The 16,464-nt window shown below is 41.4% G+C and overlaps 1 non-coding gene across 1 annotated transcript; it reads right to left on the minus strand.

Moving 5' to 3' along the window:
• Window positions 1-752: 752 nt before the first annotated feature.
• Window positions 753-952, minus strand: LOC145351219 (U2 spliceosomal RNA). The gene has a single exon (XR_013888347.1). It is a non-coding gene; the product is annotated as a U2 spliceosomal RNA (small nuclear RNA).
• Between the last annotated feature and the right edge of the window lie 15,512 nt (window positions 953-16,464).

Genomic DNA, 16,464 nt, shown 5'->3' on the forward strand with positions numbered 1-16,464 from the left:
TGGGGTGCTATATTCTGTGACAGGAAACTCTACCCAGTTGCCTGAATGGGCGAGGTTCTTAGAACACTCAAGAAGCTTGACACCATTACGGACAAAGCAGCCAGCTTGATTGGCAACACATTCACAAACATTCAATCCCTCCACCAAAAACTCTCAATAATAGCTATCTACAAGAGGCATTGAGCGAATTCACCAAAGATCCTTAGACAGCACCTTTCAAACCCACAACCACTTCCATCTAGAAGGACTAGGACAGCAGATATATGGAAACACCACTACCTGCAAGTTCCTCTTCAAGCCATTCACCATCCTGACTTGAAAATATATGGTGTGGAGATATTGGCATTGGAATGGGCTAAACACAGTAAGAAGTCTCACAACACCAGGTTAAAGTCCAACAGATTTAATTGGTAGCAAAACCACTAGCTTTCGGAGCACTGCTCCTTCATCAGGTAAGTGGGAGCTCTGTTCACAAACAGGGCATGTAAAGACACAAACTGAATTTACAAAATAATGGTTGGCATGTGAGTCTTTACAGGTAATCAAGTCTTAAAGGTACAGACAACGTGAGTGGAGAGAGGGTTAAGCACAGGTTAAAGAGATGTGTATTGTCTCCAGCCGGGACACTTTTTTTTAAACTTTATTCAAATCCAATCCAATCCAATCAAATCAAATCCAATTCAGAGTCCCAACAAGTTGAGACATTCCCGATCCAAGCTGACAAGACAGGGCTCTCACCTCCTGTCTTGGGCTTGATCTACATGATCCAAGTTGATTGGATGTAGGTGTAGTTCCTCCTCCAAGGCTTGATCTTATTTGCATCTTAGCCAAAAGGCCGAGATGCCGCTTTAAAAAATTGCTTCAAATGAAGCTGAAATGTAACCTAATGACTTCAACCAAGTGCAGCATGTCGATACTACACTTGATCTTTGCCAAAAGGCCAAGAAGCGATTTACAGGGGGTCCTGGGGAGTGTGTCAGTATTTACAAGGGGTCCCCAACTTAATATGAAGTAGGTCCATTCAAACGTCTGATGGCAGCAGGGAAGCTGTTCTTGAGTCGGTTGGTACATGACCTCAGACTTTTGTATCTTTTTCCCGTCGGAAAAAGGTGGAAGAGAATAAGCCCAGGATAGGGATTACATTGGTTACTTTCTTGTGGCAGCAGGAAGTGTAGACAGAGTCAGTGGATGCAAGGCTGGTTTGCGTGATGGACTGGGATTTGTTCACAACCCTTTGTAGTTTCTTGGGGTTTTAGACAGAGCAGCAGCCATACCAAGCTGTGATACACCCAGAAATAATGGTGTATCATATTATTCAAAAAGTGGGTGGGGAGAAGGAGGAAAGATACAGAAAACAGGTAACCCACAGGGCAAGTTAGTCTAACATCAGAGGGAAAATGTTCATCATGATTAAAGATGTTATAGCAGGGCCCTTAGAAAAATTCAAAGCAGAGTCAGCATAGTTTCATGAAAGGGAAATCGCGTGTAGCCAATTTAATGTAGTTCTTTGAAGGAGTTGTATGTGCTGTAGGTAAAGGGAAAGCAGCGGATGTACTTATTTAAATTTCCACAAGTTGCCGCATCAAAGGTTACTGTAAAAAATGAAAATTCAGGATGTAGGCGGTAACATATTAGTTTAGCTGACACTTAGCGAGATTTTGCAACCCCCATGACTTGCCTGGGCTTGCGAAATCTCAATAACTGTCCCGGCTGGAGACAATACACAACTCTTTAACCTGTGCTTAACCCTCTCTCCCCTCACATTGTCTGTACCTTTAAGACTTGATTACCTGTAAAGACTCACATTCCAACCATTATTTTGTAAACTGAGCGTGTGTCTTTATATGCCCTGTTTATGAACAGAACTCCCACTTACCTGACGAAGGAGCAGCACTCCGAAAGCTAGTGGTTTTGCTACCAAATAAACCTGTTGGACTTTAACCTGGTGTTGTGAGACTTCTTACTGTGTTGAAAATATATGTCAGTTCCTTTGTAGTTATGGGGTCAAAATCCTGGAATGCCCCCCTAACGGCATTGTGGGTCAACCCATAGCACATGGACTGCAGCGATTCAAGAAGGCAGCTCACCACCATCTTCTCAAAGGCAATTGGATGGGCAATAAATGCTAGCTAGCCAGCAATGTCTATGTCCCATGAATGAATAATAAAAAGGATTGACTTTAATGGTGAGTCATCACCATCCAAGTACAATGCCCACAAAAACACTGACAGGACTGTCCAATGTAAGCTCAGAGAGATGTCATACGTTTAGCAGAATCAGAAAGTAGACAGCCTTCACAAAGACTAGAACGCCTCTACCATGTTCTGAAATCTGTCTACAGGCCCCAGTCTTCATCAATTCCTGGTGCCAACAGGTCAACATTACCCTCAGAAAAAGCCCAAGTTCTCAAAAGATGGGCAGAGCACTTTAACCACACCCTCAACTGGCCTGCAACCAATGAAGAAGCAACCAACAGTCAGCTACAGGTTGTCACCAACTGCTGTCTGATGACCCTCCCATGCTGTTAGACACAACCAACACAATCACACTCCTGTCTAGGGGAAAAGCTCTTGGAGCTGATGCTATTCCAGTGGAGGACCACAAGACTGGAGGTCAATATCTGGTCAAAAGGCTCACATGGCTGTTTTTGGAGGTTTCAGACTATGTGGGAACAAAGAACGCCATTTGACTGAGCTGTAAATAATACAGCCACAAAAGCAGGTCAGAAGAAGCTAGGCATTCTGCGGTGAGTGACTCATCTCCTGATTCCCCAAAACCAAGTAGAAGGTATGAATCAGGAGGTGTAATGGAATATTCCTGGATGAGTGGGTGGCACGGTGGCACAGTGGTTAGCACTGCTGCCTCACAGTCCCAGAGGTCCGGGTTCAATTCCCTGCTTGGAGTTTGCACATTCTCCCTGTGTCTGTGTGGGTTTCCTCCAGGTACTCTGGTTTTCTCCCACAGTCCAAAGTGTGAGGTTAGGTGGATTGGTCATGCTTAGTGTCAGGGGGATTAGCTAGGGTAAATTCCTGGGGTTATGGAGCTAGGGCCTGGATGGGACTGTCGTCAGTATAGATTCAATAGGCTGAGTGGTCTCCATCTGCCCTGTAGGATTCTATAATTCTATGAGTGTATTTCCAAAAGCACCCAAGGAGCTCAACACCAGTCAGGACAAAGCAACCAGCTTGATCTTAATCATCCTCCATCACTGCACTGTAGTTTCAGTTTGTCTTATCTATAAGGTGCACAACAGCAACTTGCCAATGCTTCTTTGATAACTTCTCCCAAATCCATGACCTCCATCACCTAGCAATACAAGAGTAATAGCAGCTGCATGGAAACACTTTTGCCTCCAAGTCATGCACTACTCTGACTTGGAAATATATCACCGTTCCTTTACTGTTGCTGGATTAAAATCCTGGAACCCTTTACCTCACACCATTGTGGGAATAATTCACCAAGTGGACTGGAACAGTTCAGGAAGAAGGCCCACCACCACTTTCTCAAAGGCAATTAGGAATTGACAATAAGTACTAGCTTTGCCAGAAATACCCACAGCCTATGAATGAATTAAAAAAAAAGAAATTGGGATACATTTTCCTCCCAGATAGTACAACCCAAGTACTCCTGACAGCAAAATTGCAGAATAATCAAATCCTTTTTATAAAGTGTGTAGTTAATAAAAATTACTGATGTAAAGAAAATCATCATTAAAAGGCTCAAATGCTTCAATCACTTCAAGTGCCCAATCTACCATTCATCCACAATCACTGGCAGCCTTTAAGATTTCATGAAATCATGGTGTCAAAGTGATCATAGACCATCAACTAATGCTATTTTTTATCACTAATTGAATAATGCTGACTTGTCAAGGTAGATTTTTCTTTGTTTGAATTCACTGTGCAGAATCAGAAAGGTTCCCACAGGCATACATTCAAACCTGTCCAATGTTCTACCATTCACTGCAGTCAGCTGATCTAAAATTGCATAGTTGAAGATATCAAAAAGTCTCCCTTTGTTCTCAAACATTTGTGCCATCATTGACTGTTACCAATTATAGCACCAAACTGATTGTGGCTTTGTGCCAAACTAATTATGTCTGCCATCAGAGTTTATCACCGAAAGTATCATACAGTCTTCTGAGCTGGCATCTATCATAGTTGCTGCTTTTGTACCTCAAGTGCTTCCCTTGGAGAATAGTGTGAAGTAGTACTGTTGAAGGATTCAATGGCTGATTAACGATTTGATAAGCAATGTGAGTGCTCCTTCTTTGTTCTAAAATCATTCTGACAGTTATAATTGGCACCTCATTTGGCACTAAAATTTATGCTGGCAAAACCCAGTACATTTCTGAAGCTACTGAGCAACCTGTCAATTCCAAGCAAATGAATGTGCGTGACACAAAATTCTCCTTCCAACTGAATGAGAACAATCACAGGCTGAGACTGAAAAACAAAGCTGTGTTTTTTTTTGCGTGGTGAAAACAAAAATGAACCTATTCCCTGTGACCGAAAGTGGAGAATTTGTTTAAAAAGCACAGAGAAACGGCGAAGCGCATTGGCATTTCATGTTCAAATACTCTAAAGCTAGATGGCCATTATGTCAGACTGAGTCACTGATCACGGAAGAAAATGAACTGAAATGGAACCAAAGTAGCAGAAGCAGTACTGAACTCGTTTAGATTCATTAGACATAGCAGTGTTTTATGCCGGAGGATACTTCACATGCAAAAGACACTTCTGATCGAGCTCAGAGGGGAAAACAAGCTTCATCACAGTCTCACAAAGAACTTTCATTACAGAAAACCTCAGGGCAAGATAATGTCTGGAAGTATCACTTCAGCAAACAACTTTCTGACGACAATTCCATTCAAGTTCATAAGAAGCTATGCAGGTGAAGAAACCGTGTTTAAAGAAGATGAATCTTGATGAGTTGGCAGGGTTATTCTAAAAGGTAAATAATCTATATTGACATATATTCACTGATGATTTTAAACAAATACAAAAGGTTCTGATGGCTCTTCCAAAATGAAAGCCCTGAACTATCTAGTTGTTTCACTGGTTTCCATCTCTTAACACTTTATAGGGTGGCCCAGTGGTTAGCATTGCTGCCTCGCAGCACCAAGGACCCAGGTTCAATTCCAGCCTTGGGTTACTATCTGTGTGGCGTTTATACATTCTCCCCATGTCTGCATGGTATTCCTCAGGGTGCTCTGGTTTCCTCCCACAATCCAAAGATAAGTGAGTTAGGTGGATTGGCCATGCTAAATTGTCCCTTAATGTCAGGGGGACTAGCAGGGTAAGTGCATGGGGTTATGGAGATAAGGCCTGGGTGGGATTGATGTTGGTGCAGGCTCAATATTTGAATGGCCTCCTTCTGCACTGTGGGGATTCTGTGCTTCTATGGATTTAAAGCAAATACTACTCATCTGTTGTGTGTTACCATTTTATTTATTGATTGAAAAAAGGGTTCAATTCTACTCATTCAAACATCACATAAACTAAAATGCATCATGTGCCACTCAACAAAATATCTGTGAAGAAAGTTTTTGAAGAAAATCCATATTCTGCTTAAAAAAGAGTTAGCAGAATAATAGTCAAGCAGCATATTCTGGGCATTGCTAGGAAAAATGAAATTAGAAACAAAGGAATTATAAGTTTGGAACCATCATCATTGATATCTTAAACAATTCAATTTCTATCAGGTTCTGGAAGAGAAGATTCACACCATCTTTACCAAGGATATATTCACCTACTCTAATTTTCAGCCTGAATGGGGTGGTAGCAAGAAGGGCATTTTTTTTAAAATGGGGTAACAGTCATGCTACAGTTCTGAATGAAATACTAATGACCTCTAGGTGAAATAATTTTTCCTCCCGTTCAGCCAGCTCCAAGTTTGCTACTTCTTCTCTTGATGAAAAGTACAGCTTCAGAAAGTGTAGTGGACGGCATGCCCCTGTCTACACCAACGGGGACAAAGTGGAATTGGTCGAGAGTTTCAGGTTTTAAGATATCCAGATCACCAACAACCTGTCCTGGTGCCCCCATGCCAACACTATAGTTAAAAAAGCCCACCAACACCTCTATTTTCTCAGAAGACTAAGGGAATTTGGCATGTCCGTGACAATTCTGACCCATGATCAGTCTAAATAGTGGAGGAGGTGGGGGGACAAGGGGGTCATTAATGTTGTGGAAGTGGGGCAATGCCTGTGGGGGCCAGGGGAATGTATTATCCGGCCCAGGAGGGATGTGGCAGGGAAGCTGCATTCTATCATTTTTTTTGCGCATGAGCAGTTGGAGGCACCGATTGGAGCTGCAGAAATTTGGGTGCCTTAAGCCCCATCCACAGACTTCTAGAGCGAGATTCGGAATTGCTGATATTTTTTCAGGCAGAGTGCATTTGGGGGTGCCTGAGAAAGGGTCTTAAAGTCAGATCTGAAACACTCCCAGTTTCAAGTCTGCCCAGCACCTGGAATTAAAATGGTAAAATAGGACCCTCTATCTCTAACGAAGGAAAAGTCTCATGTCATTTTACAGACAAGAGAGAAAACATAAATAAAATAAGTGAAAGAACAGTCATGACATAAGCAGTGACCAAAAACCTAACCGGTGATTTTTTGAAATACTGTTCAGAATTGGAAATTATTTGTGTTTGTTCAGGTCTAAATAGGATTTCTCTTAGGTTTATCCATTACCCTCAGAATGCTACCTCAGACTGTTTTATATTTACAGATCATAGTATCCTAAAGTGCAGAAGGAGGCCATTCGGCCCATTGAGTCTGGACCAACCACAATCCCACACAAGGCCTATTCCCGTAACCCCACATATTTACCCTGCTTATCCTCTGACACTAGGGTCAATTTATCACAGTCAATCAACCTAACCCGCACATCTTTGGACAGTGGAAGGAAATCAGAGCACCTGAAGAAGACCCACACAGACACGAAGAGAATATATCAACTCCACACAGTCAGTGACCTGAGGCCAGAATTGAACGTGGAGTCCCTGGCACTGTGAGATAGCAGTTTAACCATTGTTCCCCCATGCCACCCTTTATCTAAATAGATAAAAGAGAGATTTAAATATGCATCTCAGAACTTTACAAGGTCTTGTATTTCTGCTTTCCACCAGATCAAATTCTCTTAGTTATGTGATATTGCATCATTGTAGGAGATCAGCATCATGTACCTCTGATGTTAAGTCTTTATTGTCTGACAACACCAGGTTTTAGTCCAACCGATTTATTTGATAGTAAACTCACAAGCTTTCGATCCCCTTGAAAGAGTCCCCCTCCCTCTTCGTCAGGTGAATGGAGAGTTCTCTCCAGAACTCGAAAGCTTGTGAGTTTACTATCAAATAAATCGGTTGGACTAAAACCTGGTGTTGTCAGACTTTTTACTGTGTTTACCCCAGTCCAACGCCGGCACATCCACATTAAGTCTTTATTGCACAGGAAAGGGAAAAGGGAAGGTGAAAAGGAGATATAAGAATTATTCAGCTAAAATCGCTGAATTGTCTACTACGATAGTAGGGAATTGGGGCAAGGGTTCATAAAAAGCCAGAGTCAGGGCAAGGAACGATAAGGTGTGAGATATAAGGCTGGAAGAGATTACAACGATGCAGTAGAGTTAGAGCATTGACTGATTTGAAGACAAATGCTAGGATTTTAAATTTGATGCTTGACAGAGATGGGTGGGAATCAGCAGGGAGCCAATAGTGATGAATGATAATGGGATTGCCGGGTGAGCAGAATTAGTGTGTTACAGGACACAAAAAAGTTGCGAGTAAAGTAGTTTAGTTAAAAAAGAAACCCAAAGTTGATGATAAATTTATAAAATGTTATGAAGGATGACGACTAATTTGTTTTAATTAGAAACTTCCAAGATAAAATGAATTTAGGCAACTAGTCCCACATCATTGAGGAAATGTTCTGTACAAATGCCGGAATTTTACTGCCCCGCCAGCCACGGAATGGGACAATGGGAATGTCCTTTGACGTCAGGCGGGATTTTATGGTTTCGGGATGATCGAGACCAGAAAATCCTGCCCAGGGTTTGCACATTTTCATATTCACTGTGACAAACTTAAAAACAACTAAAAATTATAAGCATTTAAGCAAATTGTGACTAGGATTAGTCTAACGAGTCTATAACGATCTAGAAACGATCCATAAGTTAATCAATATAACCTTATTTCTTCTTCATAGATTGCTGTGTTTGATGATCTACAGATCAGAAAGTTCATTATGTATGGTTGTTAAAACTTATGACTTTAATTGAATACATACCACCAGCATATATAATTTCACACACAACTGAATCACACAGTGGCTTCTATTTCTCCAGATTTCACCTGACCATTCGTTCTCTCAAACAACAACATGAACAACAGGTTAACTGATGATTTATCTTATTAATGCTTATTGGACCTTGCTGTGGAATGAACTGGCTGCTGCATTCAGCTACAAAGTGACAGTCACTGAACTGCAAATTAATCCATTCTACATTGATTGGGGCATCATTAAGGGTCATGATGAGATTTCACAAAAATACTTGTTCATAGAATAGAGTCCTTACAGTCCAGCATGAGGCCATTCGGTCCATTGAGTCCATACTGACCACAATCCCTCAGGCCCTATTCCCATAAGCACACACATTTACCCTAGCTAATCCCCCGATACTAAATTTACCATGGCCACTCAACCTAACTTGCACACCTTTAGACTAATTAGCTGGCAAACTGACTGATCTCAAGGAAGTGAAAAGGTACAGGTTTTATGACTGGTGTGAAGTAGAAGAAATTTATTGGATAGACCACTGTCAAAGCACTGTCAGAGATGAATTATCCACAGCTATTGTTGTTGTTGTACTAGAAGTTTATTTGCTGCAGCTGTTTCACAGCACACTCTGTTGATAATGATTCAGTTAGACAAAACAGAAACTCTGTAAGCACAACTATGCATATTGATATATATTTGTATCTTATGCCTCGTGCACTTAGCTTTGTTGATGATGGGTTTAAGATAAATTATTAAGTCAACAACTACCATTGGACAATAAAGTTTTAAATTCAAACAATGGCATTGGGTGTAAAAGTTGAATTAAGACAAGTTATGGCAATATAGTGTTTCCCTTTGACTATATTATGTATTCCATGAGTGTCTACTTTTGTAGAGGGCCTGTAGCTCTTGTGTCCCAGCTGCACCATCAGGAATGATGCCCACTGCTGTGTCTGGAAGCAATCCGAACAGGAGGTGCAGTTGAGATTGGACTGAATGGCAAGTCTGGCATCTCACTGAAGTGAGGCTGCCAGCCCCTGTGAGGGGGAGAAGGTCTAACATTGTATTGATAGGGAAGAGGGGAAAAGGGGATGGGGAGAATAACCTTTTTGGAAGGTTGGCGGATTACTTTAATGGTACCTGAAAAAGAGGCACCCTTCTTCATCCAGTTTCACCTAGCGAACTGGACACTTGGCAGGTAAAATAGAATCCCTACAGTGCAGAAGGAAGCCATGTGGCCCACTGAGACTGTACTGACAACAAGCCCACCCAGGCCCTATCCTTGTAACCCCACATATTTACCCTGCTAGTCCCCCTGACACTAAGGGGCAATTTAGCATGATCAATCAACATAATCCGCACATTTTTAGACATGGGAGGAAACCGGAGCACCTGAAGGAAATCCAGGCAGCCATGGGGAGGACACGCAAACTGACACAGGCAGTGACTCGAGGATGGAATTGAACCTGGATCCCTGATGTTGTGAGACAGCAATGCTAAATAATGTATCATCTAAAATGCCAGCAGCTACTCTTAAGTGATCATTAATTGGCCAGTTAAGATCCTCAATTGCCCCTGGCAACTGGGCCATCCAACGCCTTCCTCTGCCTGGTAAGATCCAAGTGGCAGAGGGCTGGGTTGGGTAGAGAGTGGAACAACACCATTACCTTGGCACCCAATTTTAGGATCCACTCACTCTCTCCCCACCATCTCATCCCCACACCATGCTGTCAATCAACAATATAACTTTGACCTAATCTCACCTTTCTCCTCCCAACTGCAAATCATCATCATGGTTAGCTTAAAGTGTGTCAGGAACTTGTGAATAGATTATAATATAAATTAGTTTTGAGAGGCAATTTCTAACCTCTGTTAATCATGGCACCATCAAATTACATGATAAATTAGAGTTACGTATCAGGAAATGTTGGAATGAAGGGCTAAGATACACAGTAGTCTCTTTATGTTCCTTATGAGTTAAGAGCTACAGTGAGGATATTATATACAAAATCATGGACCCGAGGAAGCTGAGAAATCGAAGAAAATACATATTCCATTATAGCTGAACTATTATGTCAGTTAAGATAGTATTGTGCCTGCAAGAATTGAACAATAAACATGTTAATGCTCCAAAACAAAAGTTGCCCGTGTTCGAAAACTGAAACAAAGGCAGGAAACATTAGAAATATTCAGTCAGAGAGTCAACGGAGCAATCAGATAAGCTACCATTTGTCCCCTTATTTTTGAACCATGTTCTGTTCAACCTGGTAGCCTTTGCTTTTGCATCAGGAGTACTGGCAGCTTTTGACTGAGGGTCAGCAGATTGTCATGGCCATAGGTTGATGTGCAGTGCTCACATGTTCCAGCCTGAAATCTCGCAACAGATTTTGGAAGAAAATATCATTAAACATTCCCAGACATGCAGTATTGACTTTGCAGAGGCAAATGACATTCCTTAACTTCTATTCCTAGAGAGTGATTTTCTTCATTTCTCTTGCCAGCGTGTTTATGCAAACAAACGAGACAGCAGTAAAATCTCAAGTCGGGGATTGACCCACATACATGATGCTGAAGATCTGCCCATGATGGATCTCAGTGTAGGCAGTGGGAGTCTCCACTGGAACCAGGCAGGCCTTCATTAATAAATGGACAAGAGCCCAAATGGGGAAGCGATGGCCTCATGGTATTATTAGCAGACTATTAATTCAGATGTTCAATTAATGTTCTGGGGACCCAGGTTTGAATTCCGCCACGGCATATGGTGCATGTTGAATGCAATTAAAAATATCTAGAATTAAGAATCTGCTAATGACCATGAACAATTGTCGATTGTTGGAAAAACCCATTTAGATCACTAATATCCTTTAGGGAAGGAAATCTGCTGTCCTGACCGGATCTGGCCTACATATGGCTCAAGAGCCACAGCAATGTGGTTGACTCTCAACTGCCCTCTAGCAAGCCACTCAGTTGAAAGCACAACTAGGGATGGGCAATAAATGCTGGCCAACCAGCAACACCCATATCCCATGAAAGAATAAGGAAGAAAAATGATGGTGGCTTTACCCAATGCCATTTTGTCTCTAGCTACATTACAAACACCAGTTCCACAACCCAATCCATGGCAGTACACACCAGAAGGCTGCAACATCTGATGAGGCTGGAAATGATACTCATTGGTTTGCATGTAAACTACTGGAGACACTTTGCTTATGTTGCACTGTGATTGTTTGCTACTGTGAATGCTTAAGTGCTTCCAGCGGCTGGACAATGCTCTGAATTATTAAAAGATTACTAACGGCACATGTTTTTCTTCATGAGTCCATCTGACAATTCTAATTTATGAGGGGGAGAAATGAGCAAGCGTTAAAGCTGCAGGAAGATCAAACAGGAGACGGCTTACTTGAAGGAATGCTGTACTCTTCCAGCAGAGTCGATAAATTTAGAACAACACACCTGCAGCTCCCCAAGGATTACCCACTTCCCTGGGGAGATTGTAGCACATTTGTTCGCTCCTTGCCAGATATCTTGTCGTCAAGGTCACAGCAGACCTCAACCTCTTTGACTCCAATTCCTTCCACCCTGCCAGGGGTGTTATCAGTTACTTCAGGCAGTCTGCATGCTTTTATTAAACAAGTGCCTGATATCATGTTTGCTAAAGCAAACAATTTCATCACTTTCTGCACAACCAGAATAAGTCTGCGCAACCAGATTCCCTTAGTATGACAACTGCCCTGTCAAATGATGTAAGATGTTAAATGCTCTCTCAAATGGATATAAAAGATCCCCCAATATATGTTTTCAAGGAGTACTGGGGAATTCTGCTACTGAATTGACCAACAATGGATCCCTCGCCCAAAGATCTGGTGATCTATAATCCCTACAGGATCCCGACAGTGAAGAAGGAGGCCATTTGGCCCGTTGAGCCCACACTGACAACAATCCCGCCCAGGCCCTATCTCTATAATTCCATATATTTACCCTGCTAGACCCCTGATACTAAGGGCAATTTTAGCATGGCCGATCAATCTAACCTGCACATCTTTGGAGTGTGGGAGGAAACCAGGGCACCCAGAGGAAACACACGCAGACACAAGGAGAACATGCAAACACCACACAGTCACCCGAGGTCAGAATTGAACCAGGTCCCTGGCACTGTGAGGCAGCAGTGCTAACCATTGTGTCACCATGCCGCCCCACTGGGCCTGCACCGACAACAGTCCCACCCAGGCCCTATCACTGTGACCCCACATATTTACCCTGCCAATCCCCCTGTTTTTGAAGCCTTGCTGTGAGCAAATTATCTGCCACTTTTCCTTACATTCCAACAGTGACAACACTTAAAATGTACTCTAGTGTCTGTGAAGTTCCTTGACATACTTAGGTCACAAAAGGCACGATGTAATTTCAAACTCTTTTCTTATTTTTACTTTTCGAAGTATAGGGTCTTTAACTACACTTGCTTTCAGCTGAAGTTTATGAGCTGACCTCACTACCTCTAACCCTGTAAAATCCTTTACTTGCAATTACCGTGTTTTGCGTGCTGATTGGTATAAATGACAGAAATTTGGTTTACATCTTGATATATACAATTTTCTTTTTACAGAGAAGTTTTGATGCTTTGAATGCTTTGCTTGATTTTGTGATCAATGCAGAAAATGTGGTGATTTTTGAAATACCGGTCAGAAACAGCATGATTTCTATGTATTCATGTCTGATGTTGCTGTTGCTGCCCTTGTCTATAACACTGTGCCTATGTGCACCATATGGCAATAAAGACAGATAAATAAATTGCAAGCAATTCCACGCCATTAAAGTGTGACTGTTGTGTGATCGCTAGCAGTGCATCATATTAGTCTGATCCCATGTTTTACATGGCAGTAACCAAAATATATGGTCCCTATCCTCCATCCCACTGACATTATGCTCTTGCACAACAAGTGAGAGGTGAGCTGCTTGAAGACAAGAGTTAATCCCATCACAAGCAATTCCTCTCAGGAACCCATGCTTGGCAGTCAGGCTGTATACACTCAAATCCAGCCTCACTCAACTGCAGCCCTCAAATAGCAGACCATTCAAGTCTTCAAGCAATGTGCAGAAAGATCTGGTGGTTTCCACCAAAAAACTGCTGGAAATCTTTTTTGTGAACGGCAATGATTTACTCAATGCTGCATTAATTTCCTCTGCATTATAAATTCTGGAATGATGAAGCTAGTCTCAGTAGTGGTGACCGTGACAACTATCATCAATTGTTGTAAAAACCCATCTGGTTCATTGATATCCTTTAAGGGAAGGAAATCGGTCGTCCTTATTTGGTCTCGTATACATGTGACTCCAGATGCATTGCAATATGGTTGACTCACAGCTGTCCTCTGAAATAGCTGAGCAAGCTATTCAATTCAAGAACAATTAGTGATAAGCAATGAATATTGGCCTTACCAGTTACACCCACATTGCATGAAAGATTAAAGAAAAATAAAACAGAGGTAACAAAGGGAATCGCTAATAGGCAAGCAGTCTCAACATACAAACAAGGCGCAGGAGTAGGCCATTTAGCCCCACAAGCCTGCTCCATTATTCAATAAGATCATGGCTAATCTGAATGTAACCTCCATCTGCATGCCGTCTACCCTCAGTAACCTATCACCTCCTTGCTTACCAAGAATCTATCCATCTCTGTCTTAAATAATATTCAAAGACTCTGCTTCTGCCACCTTTTCGGGGAGAGTGTTCTGGAGACTCATGACCCTTGAAGTGAAAAGAATTTGCTTCATCTCCATTTTATTTGGGCAACCCTTGCTATTAAACAGTGACTTCTAGTTCTAGGTTCTCCACAAGAGGAAATGTCTTTTCATATCCCTTAGGATCTTAGATTTTTCAATCAAGTCACTTCATATGCTTCTAAACTCCAGCAGCTACAAGTCTGTCTAACCTTTCCTCATAAAACAGCTCACCCATTCCAGGTATTAATCTGGTAAACCTTCTCTGAGCAGCTTCCAGCACATTTACATCTTTCGTAAATAAGGTGACCAATATTATACACAGTGCTCCAAAAGTAATCTTGCTAGTGTCCTGTACGACTGAAGCATAACCTCCCTACTTTTGTATTCAATTCCCCTCACAATAAATGATAATATTTATTAACTATCCTAATTACTTGCTGTAACTGCATACTACCCTTTTGTGATTCATGCGCTAAGGCACCCAGGTCCTTCTGCATATCAGCGTTCTGCAATCTCTCACTATTTAGATAATATACTTCCTTTTTAATACTTCATGCCAAAATGGACAATTTCACATTTTTCCACATTATACTCCATTTGCCAGATCTTTGTCCACTCATTTAACCTATCCATATCTTTTTTTGTAGCCTTTTTATGTCCTTTTCACAACCTAGGGTGGCACAGTAGCATAATGGTTAGCTCCAGGGACTTGGGTTCGATTCCTGGCTAGGGTCACTGTCAGTGCAGAGTTTGCACGTTCTCCCTGTGTCTGCCTGGGTTTCCTCCGGGTGCTCTGTTTTCCTCTCACAGTCCAAACATGTGAGGGTTAGGTGGATTGGCCAAGTTAAATTGCCTCTTAGTGTCCTGGTTATGTAGGTTAGAGAGATTAGCAGGTAAATACGGGGATAGGGCCTGGGTAGGATTGTTGTTGGTGCAGACTTGATGAGCCAAATGGCCTCTTTCTGCACTGTAGGGTTTCTCCGGTTTCTACATCCCTACTTATCTTTGTGTCATCAGCAACTTTGGCAATGATTAATCCCTTCATTCAAACCATTAACATAAATTGTAAACAGTTGAGGTCCCAGCACAGACCCCTGTGGCACACAATTTCTTACATCTTGCCAAGCTCAAAAAGACACATTATGCCTACTTCCTGCTTTCTATTGGCCAGTCAATTTTCTATCCATGCCAATTTTGTTACCCCCCCCATAACATGAGCTTTTATTTTCCTCAATAACATTCGATGTGGCGCTCTATCAAATGCCTTCTGGGGATCTAAGTAGAGTGCATCCACAGTTCTCTTTAATCCACAGAACATGCTACTTCCTCAAAGAACTTCAATAAGTTGGTTAAAAATGATTTCCTTTCCACAAAACCATGTTGACTCTGCCTGATTACCTTGAACTTATCCAAGTGTTCTGCTATATTTAATAATAACTTCTAATATTTTCCTTGTGACGGATGTTACACCACCTGGACTGTAAAGTCCTGCATTATGAATTCCTCTTTTTTGAATCATAGAGTTATATTTTCTATCTTCTAATCTATTGGGACCCTCCTTGAACCTAGGAAGCTTTATAAAATTAAAACCAATGCGCAAACCATTTCACAAGTCAATTCTTTAAGACCCTAGGACACAATCCATCAGGACCTAGACTTTTATCAGTTCACATCTCCAACAATTTACTGTCCCATCTCTCTGGTTATTTTAATTTCCTGAGTTCTTGCCTCTCTTCCATTTCTTTATTTATAGCTGCTCCTGGGAAGTGATTTGCGTCCACTATAATGAAGAATGACGAAAAATATTTGGCTAATTCATATGCCATTTCCTTGTATTTCATTATCAATCCTCCAAACTCACTTTCTGTAGGATAAAGACTCACTTTGTTAACTTTTTTAAAAAAAATTATAAAAAATCTTACCATCTGCTTTTATATTTCAGGCCACCTTTCTTTCATCCTTTCTTTCCTTCCTTATTAATTTTTTAGCTATTCTTTGCTGATCGTTATATTCTGTCCAATTTTCTGACCTGCCACTTGTCTTTATATAACTATATGTTCTTTTTTCTTGAAGTTTGATATCATCCTTAACTTTTCCAGATAACCGGGGAATTCTGAAACATCCCCTTGAATGTTTGCCACTGTATCTCCATTGACCTATCCCTAACCTAATTTGCCAAATCACTTCAACCAGCTCAGCTTTCATGTCCTCATAATTGCCCTTATTTAAGGTTAAAAACATAGACTTAGACCCAATCCTCTCTCCCTCAGACTGAATGTAAAATTCAATCACACTATTGTCGCTGCTGCCTAGGGTCACCTTTACTATGAGATTGTTAATTACTCCTGTCTTGTTGCACAATACTAGGTTGAGTATAAAATGCTCTCTGGCTGGCTCTAGAAGACGCTTTTCTAAGAAACTATCTTAAAAGCATTCAAGAAGTTTTGTTTAAACTACCTTTGTTCA

The sequence above is a fragment of the Carcharhinus amblyrhynchos genome, chromosome 12 (assembly GCF_965287045.1).
Source record: "Carcharhinus amblyrhynchos chromosome 12, sCarAmb.v2.hapA, whole genome shotgun sequence".
In the NCBI taxonomy this organism is placed as follows: Eukaryota; Metazoa; Chordata; class Chondrichthyes; order Carcharhiniformes; family Carcharhinidae; genus Carcharhinus; species Carcharhinus amblyrhynchos.